Source organism: Cylas formicarius, unplaced genomic scaffold (assembly GCF_029955315.1).
Source record: "Cylas formicarius isolate icCylForm1 unplaced genomic scaffold, icCylForm1.1 PGA_scaffold_8__14_contigs__length_24414737, whole genome shotgun sequence".
In the NCBI taxonomy this organism is placed as follows: domain Eukaryota; kingdom Metazoa; phylum Arthropoda; class Insecta; order Coleoptera; family Brentidae; genus Cylas; species Cylas formicarius.
The window spans coordinates 12,086,130-12,107,651 of NW_026844361.1; the positions used below are offsets into that span (position 1 = coordinate 12,086,130).

The 21,522-nt window shown below is 34.5% G+C and overlaps 1 protein-coding gene across 2 annotated transcripts in view; it reads left to right on the forward strand.

The window, feature by feature from the left end:
* LOC132706108 (uncharacterized) overlaps window positions 1–21,522 on the forward strand; it is a 70,386-nt gene continuing 48,864 nt past the window's right edge. For both annotated transcript variants that reach the window (XM_060677219.1, XM_060677220.1), the window contains exon 1: window positions 1–300. The gene's annotated coding sequence lies outside the window, so the exon portion shown is untranslated. The remainder of the gene's footprint in view (window positions 301–21,522) is intronic.

Consider the following 21,522-nt stretch of genomic DNA (forward strand, 5'->3'; position numbering starts at 1 on the left):
TTTTCGTTGGTACCGCACGAGTTTCTCTATTGTCGGTGACACACGCGCGGTGGTACCACGAAGCGTAAACGAAATATATTTTTAGCGCGAAATTTATAATTTTTTTCCACGGAGGGCCACATCGATCAGGTGAAAACTAGAGACAGTGCAACAAAAATCCATTTTTTTTTTCGCTATTATTAACTTTATTTTTATAAAAAACTTTCTATGTGGCTTATAAGTAAGTGTCGTGTTGAGGAATATGGGGAGATAAACGCCGTTCGAAGGTGGATTCGATTTTCACGAGACCTACCATTACAGGTGAGTACCTACTGGAGATGAATATTAGCTAGAAATTTCCTATTATTATCTTCGTCGCGATACTCTGACGGACGTGATTCGAGGTTGCTTTATTACGACGTAAATCGAGGTTTCCCCACTCAACTTGAGCTTTAAAAGGGCGAATTTAATTGTGTGTGCTCTGAAGGAGATTTTATTAAACAGATAGCGTGTCTTATTTTTAAAGATATTATTATTATTATTACCAATATTTATTATCATTAAATATTTCTACACTCTGAACCATTCGTTGCTACCTTTATTTATTGGCTATATTTAAAGAAACTCGGGCTGAAAATATTTCATTTTGTTCATTTAAACGGCCTCCTTCTGTTTTAACTCTCCTTTATGTTTAAAACTAAACATTTTCAAAAACTACTAAATGAACAAATTAAAGATATTTTGCGCGCTGGAACTCTATACAACATTTTAGTTTGATATTAGTTATGACGTATAAAATGGAAATTGATGTAGATACTTCACTTCAGGGTGGTTCAAACAAGTGCGACGAATAAAACAATTTTTTTTAAAAAATGAAACCGTTTTTTATTAATAATAGTACATACCGATAGCTAATAGTTTTAAATATATATTATTATTTTAAAAAAAGACGACGTATCAAACATTTTGATTGCAAATTCAGAAAGTAACAATCCAGTAATACAGAAGTGTTTGGCAGTTTCATGCAGTCCAATTGAGCTTTTTTTTTTCATGCTGATTTTAATAAAAACAAAAGTATTTTTCAAAACAAAAACTAAGTAATGGCTAAAGTACTGATAGTAAATAAAACCAATTCAAAAGATAATTTATTATACGCAACATTCAGAAGAAAGTAATAATAATTTTTGTACAAAAGAGATCTATTGAAGATCATTGAAGATACTGTTGCTGTAGATTTTTGTCCATCCGGATTTTTCCAGTAACAACGTACTACGAAACAACGTACTTTTTTATATCTCTTTAAATAAAAAATTTCGTTTTTTTTTCGATAAATACCTTCAAACGAACTTAAGCAAAACTAAGAAAACGTAAATTTTGTGAAATAATTATTCGTTGAGCCAGAATAAAAATTTATTGAGCTCCTCATTAATTCGTATTTTCCTATAGAAATGTGCGGCTTGCAAAAAAAATTTTTTTTCTGTTCTCGTTTATGCGTTCTCCGTTTCTCTGTAGATTTGTAGTCCACGCGGAAGATCCGGGGCCATAACTTTTATTTCAGGCATTTTTTCGATTATATACAGCGTTTTTCCGTTATAGACAAAAACATAAAAGACCCTGAAAATTGTTCTTTTCCAGAATACATTATTAGGCGTAAATCGAAATTCGTGAAAAATATGGCTATTTGGTTACAATTTTTCTATTTAGGGTTACCGTCTAACGCAGATGCTTCGCGAGAAATTTGAAAAAGTCCATGTAACTGTCGCTATATCGCACTCATTTACTATTACTGCATGATGTCAAAAAACGAGTATTTTCTCGAAAACCATTTATTCTACCGGATAAATTCATACACCGGGAAACGTGGGGGATCCAGGGCTATAACTTTTGCTTCGGGCATTTTATTGATTATGTACAGAGTGTGTCGATTATGGGTAAAAAAAAGATCCTGAAAATTAACGTTTTCGTGGATAAATAATAGTATAATTCGATTTAAACGGTATCGAATTGTTCCGTGAAGGCGAATTTAAAAGTCGAGACCACGGATGCAACGCCGGAATAAATTAACCAAAAGTACAGTTGCGGAACCGAAAAGCTGCTTTAAAAATATCGTAATAGTCGAGCCTTAACTGCGTACCGTATTCTTCACGATTTTCGTCACAACCCGATGGATTTCTACGTGGATTCGCTTCTTTCTGCTGCTTCCCATTTACATATTTATTGCGATAAGTAGACTGAGTGAGGTACGGCGCATACTTTTTTTCTGTTTTCGAAACAGTTCTAGTATTTTTTGGTATTCGATAACAATAAAGTAATAATAGTTAGTTAGTTAGTTAGTAATAATGGTTAGTTCCATAAGCTTCTTAGAAAAAGTAGTATCAACATTGAAAGTTTAAATGGGACACCACGTATATTATTGCACTTTCCGATCCGTTAATACTTTGTGGTAGGTAGCAGCGCTACGCAGGAAAAATACACATAAAAAAAATAAAAACCTAGTACGATCTGTGCAAATTGAGAGACTTACACTTTGGAAATACAGTAGACATTACTTAAATATTTAATTATAATAATACTTCACGCAGCTATGTGGAAAAGCTATTGTTTAGTAATTTAAAAGACTGATCCAATGCATTCTATGTTTTAGCCATGTCATATGTAAAGGATCTTTCAAAAATTCTAGAGGTATGACGTGGAGAGGTGAGCAGGGCTTTAAATCTTAAATTTAAATTGTGAACGTCCGTGCGAAAGCTGATTTTTTTGGAAATATAGCGTGGAGACTTCAATCTTATCAATCTTTTGTGATACAAATTACATTTATGGAGATATCGTCGATTTTTCATATTAAACCATCGGACTTCCTTCAGTTTATGATTAACAGGCCTGCCGCGTTTAATTCCAAAAATGAATCTTAGACAGTATTTCTGGATTTTTTGAATCCGTTCTGAGGCAGCCGCTGTCAGAAACGGGCCATAGACGACATCATAGTGGTTAATAGAAGATAAAACTATCGAATCACACAGGACCTTTTTTAGTGATTGATTTAAAATATTTTTAGAACCATATAAGCATTTTAAGTGGGCAATGATTTTTTTAATACATTGTGTAACGTGACCATTAAATCTTAGCTTATTGTCGAGCATAAGCCGACAGTTTTTTGCCTCCGTTTTCAAAGGAATGCACACGTTCGATATTTCTATTTCAACTAGTTGAGATAATCCACGGTCCTACCAAAGAACATTGCTATAGATTTTTTTGGATTTAGATAGAGTGAATGATCTAGGGATACCGTGTTAATGATTTCTAGATTATTATTTATGATTTGACAGCTTTCCAAAATTCTATCTCCCGAAAATGAACAATAAACTCTGCACACATTTGGGTTTTGCAACTCTGTAAAAAACTGAAAAACGCGGACGTATATATACAGAAAATTGGCCCCAGAAAGGAGCCTTGAGGCACCCCAGATATTATAGCACGGCAGTCTGATTGCTGTCGTAGCTACCTTTAGCGACCGAAATAATTAAATTTTTATACTACGACACTGGAGCCAGTAGGAAGTTTAAATTTTGGACTAATCTTGAGGAGATACTGTACGTTATTTCTTAATATCGAAATTAGTTCTGTATCATACAAGGTTGGTCAAAATTAATCACTTGCCTAAGAGATACAAAGGTGGTGGAAAATGCGTTTTTTGCAAGGAATACCCTGTATATCTGAACAATTTTTTGTGATATAATTAAATTTACAAAAATAAGTAAAAATTTTGCTAAAACTGAAATAATTGGTGTAATGTATGTACCATACAACACCATATGAACTCCTTTTATGCTAGGGAACGTCCAAGAAAATACACCAATAACGTGTGTCCGAGTAAAAGAGCATATTTTTGAAAATATATTGCTCCATAATAATGATTAAAAATAAGATAAATTAATTTGCAGTGTTAGGTTTTAATTATTATTTACCTTTTCTTTAAAATTTGACGGTTATTTTCTCCAAAATTGTCAATTACTTACTTGTTGGTTATCGGTTTCGTCAGTATTATAGCAATAGTTTTAGGCAGAAAGAACTGTGAAATTAAATCGCAAAGTTTCAAAAATAGATATGTTGCAGGTAGGAGTGATATATGTTGTGTGCCACCCAAGAGATTTTCAGAAATTTGGCAGATAGAATTTCCATGTTTCGTGGGTGTAAATAGGGGCAAAGCGTTTGATTTAATAAACCAGTAGGTTTGACCTCAACGAAAAATGTAAATAAAGTTGAAAACACCAAAGAATTCTCTTAAAAGTCCAAATAAATAAATAATAGTGTGTGTGTATAGATTGTGAAAAGAGCCAATGGACAATTTCTTTAAAAAAATCTGTATTTCAATATGTAACCCTAAATAAGTTCTGAAGAACACATGAATTAATATAATTTTTATGTATTATATATTAATTGATATATACAAGGTGTGTTCAAAAAGGAATTTGACTTTTGTGATTGTGATTTTTGAACACGCTTCGTATACATTGGAATATTGGCGTAATGAATTTATCATCATTTATTGTAACAAAATTAAAAGCGTGTATACGGTCAAAGTCGCGATCGCGTCTCAGTTGGTAAGTTGGGCTACGAGAGTACCGTACGAAATCTCTTTTCTTTACTGAACGAAACGAATTAATTAAAGCGCTTCTTTTCGAAATACAAAAATGGGCTCGGACGTTTAGCTGCGAGCGAGCGATAAAAGCGATGTAGATCTCTCGATACTCGCCTTATCTCGCGTTTTGCGATCCCCATCGACGCTCTAGTTTGTTACGTATCTGCTTTCCTACCAGTCAATTCGATTTCGAAAACAATAAAAGCAATTTGCTTCCCATTACGGTAACCATAATGTCCACTTTTAATCTGCCCGTATATCTTCGTCCCATTCGCATGGAATAACCTAGAATTGGAAATTGATATTGAAGCCAGCGGCGCCGCCGATGCTCTTATAAACATATGCTTTATAAATTTATTGTCTTAATAGCGAAAAAAACTATATTTGGATGAACGATAATATATATTTTATATTTTTAATCACCTAGAACAAAAGACCGAGGTAATACAAAAGAAATGGTCTTTCTAAAATCTTGTTATGTAAGTAATCAATAATAATTTTAAGTACTGAGCGCATAAAACAAACCAAAGTCATAACAACACGAAAAAAGACATTGAGGTTATTTGGTTGTTCTTTTATAGGCAAATTACAACGAACAATAGATATTAAAATGTCATCATAACATTTAAAGTCTTAAAAGCACATTAAATAACAGAAAACAAACTCTTATACCTTAAAAACAAATATAAATTATAAATCTGTTGTTAGTCGTGAGATACTCTTGAGTAAGTTCAGAGGTGTGCGGAGTGCCTCAGGGATCTATACCAGAGCCAGCTTACTCATTTGGTCTACAGTGACTTAACAAAATATTACAAAGAAACCAAAAAAAAAATTAAAACGATATCAAACTGTGGTAATGAACAAGGTTGATTCAATCGAGTAGCCACATAGAAAATTTCAAAAACAAAAAATTAAATGTGGAAAGTTCTTAAAAAACAATGTTAAATATAAAATTTACAATACCTTTTTAGGTATTAAATACTCCCTATGATTTGTATTGTCGGATTCACACGTACGATCTCTTCACTATACTAAAAGTTTTGATGACCTTTATGATCTTTAACTCAGTCAAATCAAAATTGAAAGCCAAGACTGAGGGTAATGTTTAAGTTGATTTTTTTAGGACATTTAGAAACAAAAAAACAGCAACGGTAAAACTAAACCCATACAAAATTGAACAAGTGGCGAACCCGCATATTCTGTATACTATGGTTGCCACCGAATGTGTGTAACAGTTACACACAAATTTAGGTAAGTAGAAAAAATTGTGAGCATCGTTTTTCAAAGAGAAATTATCTTGATTACGGGAAAATTACAGTTTTTAGTGCCACTTGGTGTCCGAAATCTTTGGCTAAAAAATATAATTTGTACCTTAACCGTGCACGTTATATATATCACGCTTTCTGCTTTATCAGAGCTTCGTTAATTGTTAGTTTTACGAGCTGCCGATTTTAATCTCGAAAGGTGGAGCTTAAGGGAATAATCACGGCAACGTAAATTCAGATTTCCGATAGTCTCTTATTATAAGTCGTAAATTAGGAATTGAGACGCCACATTGCTTCGCTAATACAGTTAGGCGGTAGACAGAGTATACTTCGACCAGAAATATAGTGCTTTTACAACCGACACGTGATTAATTTTGCCTAGTGATTATTACTCCAAAACCGCAGCCCCTTACCCGCAACCAGTCCAGGGCCGTCCTAAAATTTTATCTACCTAAACTAACAAGCGCTATATGTTTTTAATTTTTTTCCTCGAACAATTCCTGAAACAGTACAAAGTGGAAATTTATTACGTTCAATATCATTACATTTATACATAGAATCATTATTAATATACAAAATATTAAATATAATAATAATAAAAAAAAGATTATTTTCAAACTTACCTATAAGATAAATAGCGTACAGGTACTCCCTTGCCCTTAGAACAACCCAGTTAAAACATTTGTTGAAACAATTGTCTTGTGAAAATATATAATTTCGTAAAAATATTTTCTTAAATAGATTATGCACATTTTCTGTATAACATGTGCCATACCCGAATGCAACAGTTTTTGCCATAAAAGCAACATTCAAAAAAATTCTAGAATTTATAATTTACATCTTGGGTTCTTAAATCAAACAAATTCTCTAAAAGGGCACTGCGTGTAACTAACCTCCGATTGGAAGCTTCAACTTTCATCGAGTCTATGAAAAACTTCAACAAACATACAGGCCTAGCCATTAAAAAATATTCTGGAACTTATAATTTAGGTAGGTAATTATTTTTGCAATTAATTAATTTAAAAAAAACTTCCACATTTTACAAAACTTTTGGATTCCTGCTGAGTCTGTTTTCATTAAGCTAACGTTTCGCCAATCATCCTGTTGATTTCTTCAGGGCTTGACTGAAACTGAAACAGTAGTTTTGCTATTGGAATTGTTCAACTGGTCCCCCATTTTCTTCAATATATCTGATGTATGTTCTCCGTAATCTTTCTAGATTGCGAATAATCTTCATTTCGAATTTGAACTTCTGTTCCAATCAGGTTTTTTTGGATGCTTCCTGTTTTAGACGGTATTTATGTTTACGCCATATTTTAGAGTTCAATAAATTAATTTCACCTTAATTAATTTATTAACAGTCAATTTTGTTAAAAGAATAATAGTATTAGGTAGCGTTTTTTTTTAATAAGAACAGTTGATTATTTATCTTTTTAGGATTTTATGTTTTGTTTTGGAAACTTCCTTGCAATATCACTGAAACAATTCCTTATCGAATTTTCAAGATTCATCTTCATCTAGATGCAGATTAATTGCCCTCACTAATTTGACCTGTTCGTTACGCTCGTTCGTAAGTGGGTTTAAACCGATCTTCTTGCGAATTAACAATCGGATATAAGAAAGCGAAATTAAAACTAATTTGCGTAGTAATCGCATTCACCATGGGTTTTGTTTTAAATCTGATTCGATGGTCAGAAAGCAAGGAAAACTGTGTGCTCGACGAACCAGCAAATCTTTGGAAAGTATTTGGTTAGTTTAAAAATAAGTCTAAGCTTGCACGTAAACTGGCTTTAGTTGGTTCTCATAGGGCTAATAAAACTCAAGAAAACATTTTGCAATGTTTAGTGGAGAGCATTTTCTCATTAGCAAACGATTAATTAAGTAGCAGTTACGAATGTAAAATATACAATTATACCGTAAAAACAATTCCGCACATCATAAAAAAGGTTGTTAATTTCATATTTACTATTTAAATAAAAATTAAAATTAAGATGATTGCTAAAAGTTGGGTCAAAAGTCATATCTTCTGGTATTCTTATTGAATTCTTATTATGGTGCAAAGAGCAAGCGAAAAACCTCAAAAATTAGAAATATTAACGTTATTTTAAATGATGAAAAAGAACCATTTCCCTTTAATCCCATAATTTCTTACCCTCTCCACAAGCCTACTTGAATAAATATAAATAGATAAGAAAAAAGCGGTCTTTTGTTACTTGGCTTGATGGTCAAGAATTCCTACCAGATTTTCATAGCCATTCATAACCCAAACATACGTTTTACCATTGAATTAGAAACTAATAAAAACCTTCCCTTCTTTGATGTTCTTATTAATATCTGTCTGTGAGCGTAGGTTTTTTTTTCTATTAATAAGAATATCTAAGAAGGGAAGGTTTTTATTAGTTTCCAATTCAATGGTAAAACGTATGTTTGGGTTTATGAAAATGTAGTAGAGATTCTTGACAAATATATATATATATATATATATATATATATATATATATATATATATATATATATATATATATATATATATATATATATATATATATATATATATATATATATATATTTACGTATTGATTCACGGATGGAAAAATGTGATGCCAATATACATATTCAGATTCATAATTTACATTGATGAAACATGGTTCGATACCCACGACATTGTGTCCAAATAATGCATGTGGTTATACTAAAAACTGTCGCTGTGTGAGAAGGCAGGTTTGCCTCAAACTGTTTGCTGTTGTCTTCGAAGAATGTTAAGAATTTTAGCTTGGATTGTCATGAGGTTACAAGTGCCGCACTTTTTGAAAATTACTTTCAAAACAATCTATTAAAAAATATTCCCGATACTAACCTCGATAAATTCAAAAACCTGTACATTTGTTAGAAAATGATTTTTCTTTTGAATTCAGTTACAAAAAAGCGCAACTCTTGGAACATACTGCGTCTTCCTCCACCTAAATAAACAAAAAAAAACTACTACAACAGACTACACTTCTGTTGACGGTCTAATCTAATGTAACGTTGAACAATTTTGAATAACTAATTCAGATACATTGCCGGGAGGTAACTATAATTCTAACACTGACGCATATGTAGGTCAACTAATTACTATTATTATTAAATACAATTACAGTGAAACAAGGCGCCAAGGAACACATCCACACATCCTAGCTTATATATTTTGAAACCAAGTGGTAACAATATAAAAAAAGAAATATCAAATTAACCGAGGTTCTCAAAACAGAATCTTTTGCATTTACTCAATCATAACCCCGTACGAATGGAACACTGATACCCCATTTACACATTTTGTTTTTCATTTCGCTTAAATATATGGTTACGCGTACCGAACCGAACCAAGCGGCGTTATGGTTTCGTAACCGTTATGAAAAAATCAGACGGTAACACATTTGCAAGGCAAAGCGTGTAATTATTACTTGGAGCGTGCTTAACATAGTTGGCTAGAAAAATCGAAAAGTTTGAATTCGTAATGAATTAAATTCTCGGCAAATTAATACCGCTAAGCCGATTGGTCTATTTTTTCGTTTGGGGTAAACGAAAGTAAATGGACGTTTATTATTTACGTCACGAAGGAGGTCAATTCTGCAAAATTGTTTATTTAAGATCGGTTCTGCGATTTATACGGTGTGCGGCGGGCAACCAGTTGCTGTAACGATAAAACGCAATAAAATTGAACGGAAGGACTTATTAATTTTTCAAGAAAAATTCCACGGGGCGAGGATGGCACGGTTGGGAAGGCGCTGACCTGCCAACTCGAACTTCCGGAGGTTGTGGGTTAGATTCCCGTCGGGGGAGCCTACGGTGTCATTTGCAATTCTTTTTATTTTTTGCTTTTTACAAAACTTCTGGATTCCTCCTGCGTCGGTTTTTGCTGAGTCGAAATTGCTGACGTTTCGCCAATCATCCTGTTGGCTTCTTTAGAGTTTAACCGAAACTGTATTTGTCCGGAGTTTATCAATTAAAAACTAATGTGCTGGCAAAATGCTAAAAACTGCGCCAAAAAAACTTCCACGGGTTACTGTGATACTTTTTTTTTATAAAACTTGACTTCTTCAGGGCTTCAGGGATTTTTATTAAAAGCATTTTTTCAATATTTTTTCAAGGGCAAATCTAACTGTTTCGCCGATTTTGTCTCAAAGCCTTTAGTTCTCGAGATATAACACAAAGTTATTTTTTTTTAATTGAATACTCCATTTTTTTTTAAATTTTAAATTAGTTTTCTAATAAAATTTCCTGTCAAACGAAGTGACATTCTGCAATTTTTAATAATTACCATAGTAGGCTAGGCAGTCATGGTCAGATAAAAACAATTGCCATGATACACAAGCCCAAGTGACAGACGGCTTTAAATCTATATTTCCAGAGATATCCGGAAATGCGTCAACCTAGCTCAAAAATATTTTTGAAGATAGAACGTCATCTACAAGAATACTGATCCTAGCCACAGACAGAGAGTTGGAAGAACTAACGGTTCTGGGGGAAATAGAAATTAACCATAATATTTCCACCATCGCTATGGAGAGAAACAGTGGAATTCCACGCAGCAATGTCGTGCGGGTGCTTAAAAAATATTGTACTTGCACTTTGCAGGTGGTACCTAAATAAACGACAAGAAGATTCCGATTTTGCCAGGAAAGGTATTTGTTCGGATGAGGCAACGATTTCTAGTGATGGATATAACTATTACTGGAAAGAGCAAAATTCCCATATTATGATGGAACATGCGAATCAGGGAAGGTTCAGTTGGGTAGGTATCTACAGAGGACAAATTATGGGGATATATATTTTTTATGGAAATTTTAATGTCGAAAGATGCTAACAAATTCTAGAAGAGCAGCAAAATAATAAGCTATACTTTACTATACTTTATTTTCAACATGATAATTAATAATTTTATTTCCGTATATTATTTGAAGGTTGGTAATTATTGTAAACTTGAAGCTAAAGTGTGAGGTTTTGATTTTGATTTTCTATGAAAAAAAAACAATAACATTTTATTTACACAGCACCTACTATGGTAAATATCAAAAATTGCAAATATCTTTTAAACTATTTAATAAAAATAAAAAAGTTATAAAGGGTTTTTAGATGCACACATTTTTAAGAATCACCCTGTAGCTTAAAAACGTCTTCACACATCACGATGCGGTTTTTCGTTTTTGACTTCTTTCGAAAATCGAGCCCTTAACATGCATACTAGTTTTGGGCTAACTATGCTGCAAATGCCATAGAGGCCCCTCGAATTTGGACCACTCGGTACATACGGTTTTGCCTAAGAATAAAATCCTTTTCGATGCTCACAACTGAATGTAAATGTCATGTGCCTATGAACAAAGAATATTTTGGTGAGTTTGGTCGCCACTGCACTGGTCAAATTATTTTTTGTGAATAATAAAATATCCATCTAAAACGAAATAGTTACCAGAAAAACTGTTTTTTTTTATATTTTCACAGTTTTAATAAAACAACATAACATCTGTAAGACGCATTTTTTTTTAAGCTACCCTATAAAATTTTTGTAAGTACTAGGCAACCACTTGAGGGGCAGACTGTCGGTGTGGTTATTTGCGTGTCTCTGTCCTTGCGTATCCATTGCACGATCGGAATAATCAGTACTAGTGATTGAAATAACTACTATACCCTTACTACCAACCTAAACTCAGTTCCACATTTTATGCCATTACATATATATATATATATATATATATATATATATATATATATATATATATATATATATATATATATATATATATATATATATATATATATATATATATATATATATATATATATATATATCTGTTATGTGTGTTTTCTGGTAATATTAATTAATATTAAGTTTGTTTTATTATTTTTAATAATCTTTCGCACTCAGGTTATTTTTTTGTTAGTTTCAGATGCGAACTAATTAATTAATTAAGAGCTTAATTAATAATTAAGCTCTTATACGATCCTTCAACTCCTCCACAGTGTTAAGATGCCCCATACATAAAAGTACAAACCATTTATAATAATATATACAATATCGCACAGTTAATTATTGACAATAAATTAGAGATCACCCTATATACTATTTACAGTAGAAAATTTAAATGTTTGAATGTCGTTTGTTTTAAAACAAAATACAAACATTACTTACAGGTTGATGGGTAATACGGTTAATATCACTTCTGTTGTTAATTCAAAATCTAATATTAGCTCAGCTCTTATTTTCGTCTGGATACGGAAATTGTTTTTTTTTTTTTTGTTTTCGTTCGTTTTTACATACTTTTAGGGTTAAACTTTAATCAATCCTAAATTGCCTGCAGTTCCGTTTCCCGGATAATTAGAGGAATTGATGGATTTTGTGAATCATATATTTGTAAATTTATTTAATATTCTTACTTCTAAATATCAATTATTTGCAAATTTCTATGATTACGACCGTTTTATAATCTCATTTTCCTTTCACTATTTTAATAACACAGCGTCTGAAGTAAGGAAAGACCGCTACGGCTAAGCTAAGCCAAGAAAAATTATCGTCAGGGAACTCGGATCTATCTCAAGTGAAACGAGCTGATGGTAGAGAATCAAAGGAAAAAAAATCAGAATATCACCAACATTTGCGGGGGGGGGGGAAGTTAAATGAGACCATAAACACCGTCACGAATGATTGATTCCCATATTGGTGACAGTTAGAGACCTGAGTCGCGGTTAACATTGTTAGGTTGTTTATAGATTTCCATAGACTCTCGAATTTTTATTTATTAATAAACTTAAGCGAAACTAGATTTTCGACGAATTTTATAAGCGGATGAGGTTTTGACGTGATAGGATACTTTAAGAAAATTGGAGATAACGTTATGGTCTCTACAACGTAACAAAAAGGTCAATGTACAGAGTAATCGGAGAGAAGTTTTGTAAAGGGTATTACAGTAGCCTGTGGAAGTTTCTTTGAAAAATTTTATTGGACAAATTTTTGTTGCCTAACTTGGCTAAGGCTAGACAGTAATAATTCTGGAATTGTCTAATTTAGGTTTCCCTAGTAGTTGAATAGAACTTTTCACAGTTGACTTGCAAATTAATTGTTGTAGTAATAAATAAAATAAATAAGTGTTTCTCAGGCATGTCATCTTTAGGCACATTCCTGGCTTCCCAAACATCGAGGTTTGTAAAGAAAAAAATATTGTTTGACTTGCGTAGTCCCGATGAATTTGAATTCCGAGTTTTTATTTTAAAATAATCGGAAATTCAAAATTTGAAATAGAGATTTTCGGTCACTTATTTTTATTGAAAGTTATAATAGCAAAGTCCTCGATGTTGCTACCACTTATAAAGCATTTTTATTTACCAGAAGAACAACCAAACATGTATATATATATATATATATATATATATATATATATATATATATATATATATATATATATATATATATATATATATATATATATATATATATATATATATATATATATATATATATATATATATATATATATATATATATATATATATATATATATATATATATATATATATATATATATATATATATATATATATATATATATATATGGAATCCTGCAAAACTTGCATCCGACTGGAATCCTGCAGACGTTTCGCCAAAATCTCACTTGGTATCTTCAATGCTCGCGCTCCGAAAACACTTCGAACACTGGGAGGTTATCGGTGGTGCGTGCGGTGTTTATACTCTGCGCCGGAGATGGTAACGGTGCTGCTTGTGCGTGGGGGGAGGTGGCTCCGCCCCCTGAATTGTCGCGTTGTTAATTTCGCCCGATCGTAGTTGCGATGTCCCCGTTGGCTGCTGCGCATCGCTCTGCTGTTTGATTATCGTTCTCCACGTGTTGGATAAATGCAGAGCGTCGTCTCTCGTATTGAGGTGTCCGGACTTTTCTATTTCGATGGCCTCTCGTATAATCCTAGTCCTAAAATCAGCTAATATTAGCTATTTGTTTGCAGGTGCCGAAATCAATTTTATGGCCTGTCTGATGTTGGTGCTGAAACAAAGCAGATGTTGTTTGTTTGTTTCTTATGGCTAAACGATGTTCCTCGAGCCTGGCTGAAATCCTTCTGTTGGTCTGTCCCACATACGTCAGGCTGCACGATCCGCACGCTACACTGTATACTCCTTGGTTTTCCATAGTAATTTTTTGTTTTGGGTTCCTTAGTATAGCTCCGATGGTATGGTCAGGTTTGTATGCCGTTGATATGTCGTGTTTCCGTAATATTCGGCCGATTTTGTCAGTAACCCCCTTGATGTATGGCAGGACAGCGATCGATCTTCGTTGGGTCTCGTCCTTCACTCTCTGCTGCAGCTGTTGTTGTTTACTGATTGCCTTGCTGATGGTGCGCCTTTGGTATCCGTTTTGTCGAAGACAGGAACTAATTTTCTTCAGTTCTTTATCTCTGTTCCTCTCGTATGTGAGCCTGAAGGACCGAGCAATTAATGTATTTGCCACTGCCTGTATCTGTGATGGGTGGTGATGAGATTTAGCGTTCAGATATCTATTAGTGTGTGTTGGTTTTCTATAGACAGTGTGTTCCAAGTGCCCAGCTTCGGTCCTTGTGATGTGCACATCTGAAAAGGGCAGACTGTTATCCTCTTCAAGTTCTATTGTAAATTGAATCCTTGGGTGAATGTAATTCAGATGATCTAGGAATTTCAAAAGCTCCTCCTTGCCAAAAGGCCATACAACAAATACGTCATCAACGTATCTTGTCCATAGTTTTGGCTTCAGATTTTCCTTCTCTATTGCTTTCTTTTCGAAGTAAATCATGAAGAGGTTGGCAATCACAGGTGAGAGAGATGATCCCATTGCTGCTCCATCTATTTGTCGGTAAATTTTCCCGTTGTACATAAAGTAAGCGTTTTTCAGGCAATGTCTTGACAGATCCATTATGTATGGCGGAAGATCTTCGTTTTCTTCTATAAGCAAGAGTGCCTCTTCTACTGGAATACTCGGGTAGAGGGATTTGACATCGAAACTTGCCATAATGTCGTCCTTGTCCATCCTGAGAGAACCTAAAATCTGAGTGAAATGTTCTGAGTTTTTAACATATGAATCTGCCTTTTCCACTATAGGCTGAAGTGCACTGGCCAGATGTTTTTCCAGCTTGCATAATGGTGAATTAAAGGCGCTTACGATTGAACGCAGGGGAACCCCGTCCTTATGGATCTTTGGGAGCCCATAGAATTTTGGGCAACGACTCGATTTTTCCCTCGGAATAAGTTTCTTCTTTGTATCCTCGTTTATTGATGAATCGAGAATTTTGGACTTAGTTGTTTTTTCTAAATATGTCGTGGGATCTCTGGTGACTAGTTTGTATATTGGGTCGTTCAAAATATCCTCCAATTTTGCATTATAATCCGACGTATTCATGACGACAGTTGCATTTCCTTTGTCTGCTGGCATTATTAGAATGTTTTCGTTTTTGTTTAGATTCCTTAAGGCTTGCATTTCTTCTCTGCTTAAGTTTGGTTGCGGTGGTTTTGACTGTCTTAAGACTCTGGCGATATCTTGCCTAATCAACTCCGCATCTTGTTCGTCTACGGTGGAAAGACTTGCGTCGACGTTGGAAACGATCTCTTCGACGGGTACTCTTTTTGGAGCTATTGCATAGTTAAATCCTTTATTCAGTACGCTGACTTCTGTATCGGAAAGATGGTATGCTGAAATATTATGAACTGTACTGCTTCGGTTTGTATTTGGCACTTGTCCTGATTTTTTGGAATTTGACTGAAGGATTTCTAATTTCTTCCACAGTTTTTTTGACGTGATGTCCTTGTCTTTCTCAGTGCGCCATGATGTTAATAATTCTATGCGGTCCCACAGCAACTGATGGATCTTGTTGCTCAGTTTCAGGTGGAGTCTGAAAAGTTGTAGCTCAGTCTCACTAATTTCGTACCGGGTCCGCCTGATCTGGTCTTGAAGTAGGGCCTTGCTAGCTTTGTCCAGGATAGCTTGTGTCTTTCTAGTGCGTGTGTGATAAGACAACCTTGTAAATGTTGGCAGCAAGTTCTGGTTGCGGCAGTTTTTAAGAAAATTCAAGTTGCACAGCGAAATAACCCTTATTTGTCTTAGTTTTTCATAACACTTGGTGGCTGTAAAGGTCTCCTTCCCGTAAAGGTGTATGATATTCTCACGTATTCCAACGTCGAAGCAAGTCTTTCCACCGTAGACGAACAAGATGCGGAGTTGATTAGGCAAGATGTCGCCAGAGTCTTAAGACAGTCAAAACCACCGCAACCAAACTTAAGCAGAGAAGAAATGCAAGCCTTAAGGAATCTAAACAAAAACGAAAACATTCTAATAATGCCAGCAGACAAAGGAAATGCAACTGTCGTCATGAATACGTCGGATTATAATGCAAAATTGGAGGATATTTTGAACGACCCAATATACAAACTAGTCACCAGAGATCCCACGACATATTTAGAAAAAACAACTAAGTCCAAAATTCTCGATTCATCAATAAACGAGGATACAAAGAAGAAACTTATTCCGAGGGAAAAATCGAGTCGTTGCCCAAAATTCTATGGGCTCCCAAAGATCCATAAGGACGGGGTTCCCCTGCGTCCAATCGTAAGCGCCTTTAACTCACCATTATGCAAGCTGGAAAAACATCTGGCCAGTGCACTTCAGCCTATAGTGGAAAAGGCAGATTCATATGTTAAAAACTCAGAATATTTCACTCAGATTTTAGGTTCTCTCAGGATGGACAAGGACGACATTATGGCAAGTTTCGATGTCAAATCCCTCTACCCGAGTATTCCAGTAGAAGAGGCACTCTTGCTTATAGAAGAAAACGAAGATCTTCCGCCATACATAATGGATCTGTCAAGACATTGCCTGAAAAACGCTTACTTTATGTACAACGGGAAAATTTACCGACAAATAGATGGAGCAGCAATGGGATCATCTCTCTCACCTGTGATTGCCAACCTCTTCATGATTTACTTCGAAAAGAAAGCACTAGAGAAGGCAAATCTGAAGCCAAAACTATGGACAAGATACGTTGATGACGTATTTGTTGTATGGCCTTTTGGCAAGGAGGAGCTTTTGAAATTCCTAGATCATCTGAATTCCATTCACCCAAGGATTCAATTTACAATAGAACTTGAAGAGGATAACAGTCTGGCCTTTTTAGATGTGCACATCACAAGGACCGAAGCTGGGCACTTGGAACACACTGTCCATAGAAAACCAACACACACTAATAGATATCTGAACGCTAAATCTCATCACCACCCATCACAGATACAGGCAGTGGCAAATACATTAATTGCTCGGTCCTTCAGGCTCACAAACGAGAGGAACAGAGATAAAGAACTGAAGAAAATTAGTACCTGTCTTCGACAAAACGGATACCAAAGGCGCACCATCAGCAAGGCAATCAGTAAACAACAACAGCTGCAGCAGAGAGTGCAGGACGAGACCCAACGAAGATCGATCGCTGTCCTGCCATACATCAAGGGGGTTACTGACAAAATCGGCCGAATATTACGGAAACACGACATATCAACGGCATACAAACCTGACCATACCATCGGAGCTATACTAAGGAACCCAAAACAAAAAATTACTCTGGAAAACCAAGGAGTATACAGTGTAGCGTGCGGATCGTGCAGCCTGACGTATGTGGGACAGACCAACAGAAGGATTTCAGCCAGGCTCGAGGAACATCGTTTAGCCATAAGAAACAAACAAACAACATCTGCTTTGTTTCAGCACCAACATCAGACAGGCCATAAAATTGATTTCGGCACTTGCAAACAAATAGCTAATATTCCTGATTTTAGGACTAGGATTATACGAGAGGCCATCGAAATAGAAAAGTCCGGACACCTCAATACGAGAGACGACGCTCTGCATTTATCCAACACGTGGAGAACGATAATCAAACAGCAGAGCGATGCGCAGCAGCCAACGGGGACATCGCAACTACGATCGGGCGAAATTAACAACGCGACAATTCAGGGGGCGGAGCCACCTCCCCCCACGCACAAGCAGCACCGTTACCATCTCCGGCGCAGAGTATAAACACCGCACGCACCGCCGATAACCTCCCAGTGTTCGAAGTGTTTTCGGAGCGCGAGCATTGAAGATGCCAAGTGAGATTTTGGCGAAACGTCTGCAGGATTCCAGTCGGATGCAGGTTTTGCAGGATTCCAGTCGGATGCAGGATTCCAGTCGGAGTTCAATATATATATGTTATATATATTCGTATGACAATTGTTTCGACAACACCGTGTCTTTATCAAATGTAATATGACAATAAAACCTTAATTAATGTTGTGAAAATTTAAGTTTAATAATGGAGAAGTATTTAAATCTAATTGATCCATAAACCTTCACACACAGACACAGTCAAACGTAACTGCTCAAATCACCCTTATACACACAAAATGGCTGCATTTCACTCTTAATATCATTAAACAAATTTCACTGAACACCGGCTACAATCCGTCCATTATCAATAAAATTATAAATAAAAAACAAATCTAGACAACAGTACACTCTATTTATCCGAAAACTAATACGGAACACGAACACTTTAAAACAATTACATAGGAGACCCCAGTGAAAAAGTTTCCAAACATTTGTAAAAATGTGGTTTAAAAATAGCTTTGAGAACTAACTACACAATAGGAAAATTTTTAAAAAACAATAAAACGAAATGTCCGAAATCTCAAGAATCAGGTGTCTACAGGCTGAAATGCGGATCTTGTCCTAAAATTTATATTGAAGAAACAGGTAGATCCTTCAAGAAACGCATTAACGAACATAAGAACAATAGTCCAGATTCTAATGATGCTACACACTTAAACACAGAAACACGCATTTTTGACAACAATTTTGATATTTTACATACTGCCACAAAAAGTAGAAAATTAAGTTTATTGGAAGCCATGGAGATTAACAAAATGAAACATTCAAATGAATTAAAGTTAACTACATTATTAAACTTAAATTCTCACAACAACATTAGTCAAGCTTTTATTGACATTTTTTGGTAAATATAGTAGTGAACTTTTAGTTCTTATTTATTTTGTTAAATTCTTATCGCCGTTTTAAAAGGACGATGGCAAGACTCTAGTGAACAAAATGTTTTTTTGCTGATTGGCTGTTGTCATGCAGTTCTTATTTATTGGTAATTTCTTCCGTTTCTAATATTTTCATTTTGACAATTTTGATCGGGCAAGTTCTTTGACTACTACCGAATTTGAATTCCGAAAAACTAGCCTTGACCTGATTTGAAGACGATGCAAATGATCCCACAAAAACAACGTATTCGATTACAAGTGGGCAACGGTAACTCTCGAAACCATTGTGGTTAATAATCTCGGCATTGCGCGTCAGGTGTTTTTGGATTGTGAATGATTGTTACGCAAGTACCGTTCAGGCAGATGTTCGACGGGAACTCCGCTTTTAAAAAAAAAGGACAAAAACAAACGGGATGGCACTTTTGGGATAGTTACGACGCCAGACTGCATGCGTGGTTACCTGGGTCGCAATTGTACGATGAAAGGAACGACTGAGAAATGTTTATTAGAAGGGGACTTGTGGCGTATTACCGTTTCGAAATGACCCTTAGCTAAACATACATATTGTATTATATTTGTAATTAGGCTGCTAGTAAGTTAAGTAAGTGAGTAAGTTACGTGTGTTGGTAAAAAAAAAACACTTTTTGAAAAACTTTAATTTGTTTAAAGAATTTTATTGTTGTTAAAAACGGGAACAACTTATAACAACAAAAAGCGAGTTTTCTGTTTGAAGTTAAGAACAGAACCAAACTTTTCGTCTCAAAAGTATCTTAACGTTAAGCTATATGTAAATGACCTTATTTTTAAAGACAATAACCCTGTAACTAACATAACAGAAAAATATAATTATTAATACATTATAGATTATTGTCCAGATGCTGACATCTCTTATTTTAATAGGGTTAATTAGCTTTTTGATTTCGTGAGTCTGTAGCCTAGGGGTGGTCAGGTCTTCCAGTTGAATATCGTCTATGACGAGTGGTTCACTATTCGACGTCGGTTTTTCCATTTCTAAGGCTGTGAAGTTTATTGACAGGAGTTCAATATTTTTATGTCGTATCTTAGATTCTTCAAAGATTTTTATAAGGGTCCCTTCTAACTTTGTTTGGCACCAATTCCAGTAAATACGGTACTTTTAGAAATTTATTGTTACGACATTAACACTGGGAAAAGTTTACAGTTTGACACATTTTGTTTAAAATGGAGATGCTGAACTTCACAAGGCGATAATTTATCAATCTGCGTTGGATTGCCATTATTGCAAATAAATTCCCTTTCACTAATTTATTTACAGGGTATGTTCGTTAAAATGTATTTACTTTCACTTATCACCAGGAATCGGGCCATGGGAAGGATTGATTTATAGGAATCTGTTTTTGGAAGTAATTGTAATTTTCGTTTTTATAATATTAGTATATATATATATATATAGTAGCAATAGTCAATGCGAAGTTATTCTCAATATTTACTACAGCTCGGGCTATTTCTATTTCGCTACCTAAGATAGTATAGTCCGAAATACCTAAACCATTAGATTGGTTTACAGGGACTTTTATTACATTTTGGGATATACCGTGTAGTTACTGAATATGAGAAATTTTGAAACGGTTCTGACCTATTATTTTGTATGGACTCTCGTGTGTTTTCGAAAATCATTGGTATTTCAGTTTTTGTGGTTCTAAACGCTTTTTTGTTAAACCATCGTATTTTTCGGAAAAATTAAAGAGATAAAGTTTTATAACTTCGTTTGTTTTAAATATTTTAAATGCTGCAATTTGTAATACCTTGTATTAACGATCTAGAACTACCTGTATCTATTACAAAATATGAGTTAATTTCTGGGTTATAAATATATGGTAATTCAAATTTGTGGTGGTTTATATCAATTACGTTTATTGATTGGTATTGATTTGTCAGGTGAATTGTTGTTGGTAGAAGCATCCACTTGAAAATTTTGTTCATATAATTCAATTATGTTGTCGATTGATCAGGAATACTCTGATTACTTTTCACAGATTGTGCAAATACGTGTATTTCCTGAGCTCGTATCCATGGGTTCCAGTTGATTATTTTTTAGAACATTTTGGTTTCTAGCGGCTTAATTTTTTAACGTTTCATTTGCACTTTGATTAGCAATCGGTAAGTAATAGGTCTTGGTTGATTCTGTGGCGGCCCTTGGAATGGTCTAAACATTGGCTTATAGTTAAATCGATTTTGATTTGGGATTTGACGAGTTTGATTAGAAATTCGCGAAATTACCGAAATATCCGCTCCTACTGCGCCAGTGTGTTGGTCAAAGAAACACTTAAAAAAAATTGTTTAAAGAATTTTATTGTTGTTAAAGACGTGAACAATTTATAACAACAAAACGCGAGCTTCCACCCTGAAGTTAAGAGCAGAACTAAACTTTTCGTATCAAAATTATCCTAGCGTTAAATGAAATGTAAATGCATATTGTGCGATTAAATTACATTGGGGTAAGCAGGTTGTTGGCATGTAACTAGTATATAAAAGTTTTCCAAAAAAAAGTTGGTATTTTTCACTCTTCACTTGGAAGAAAA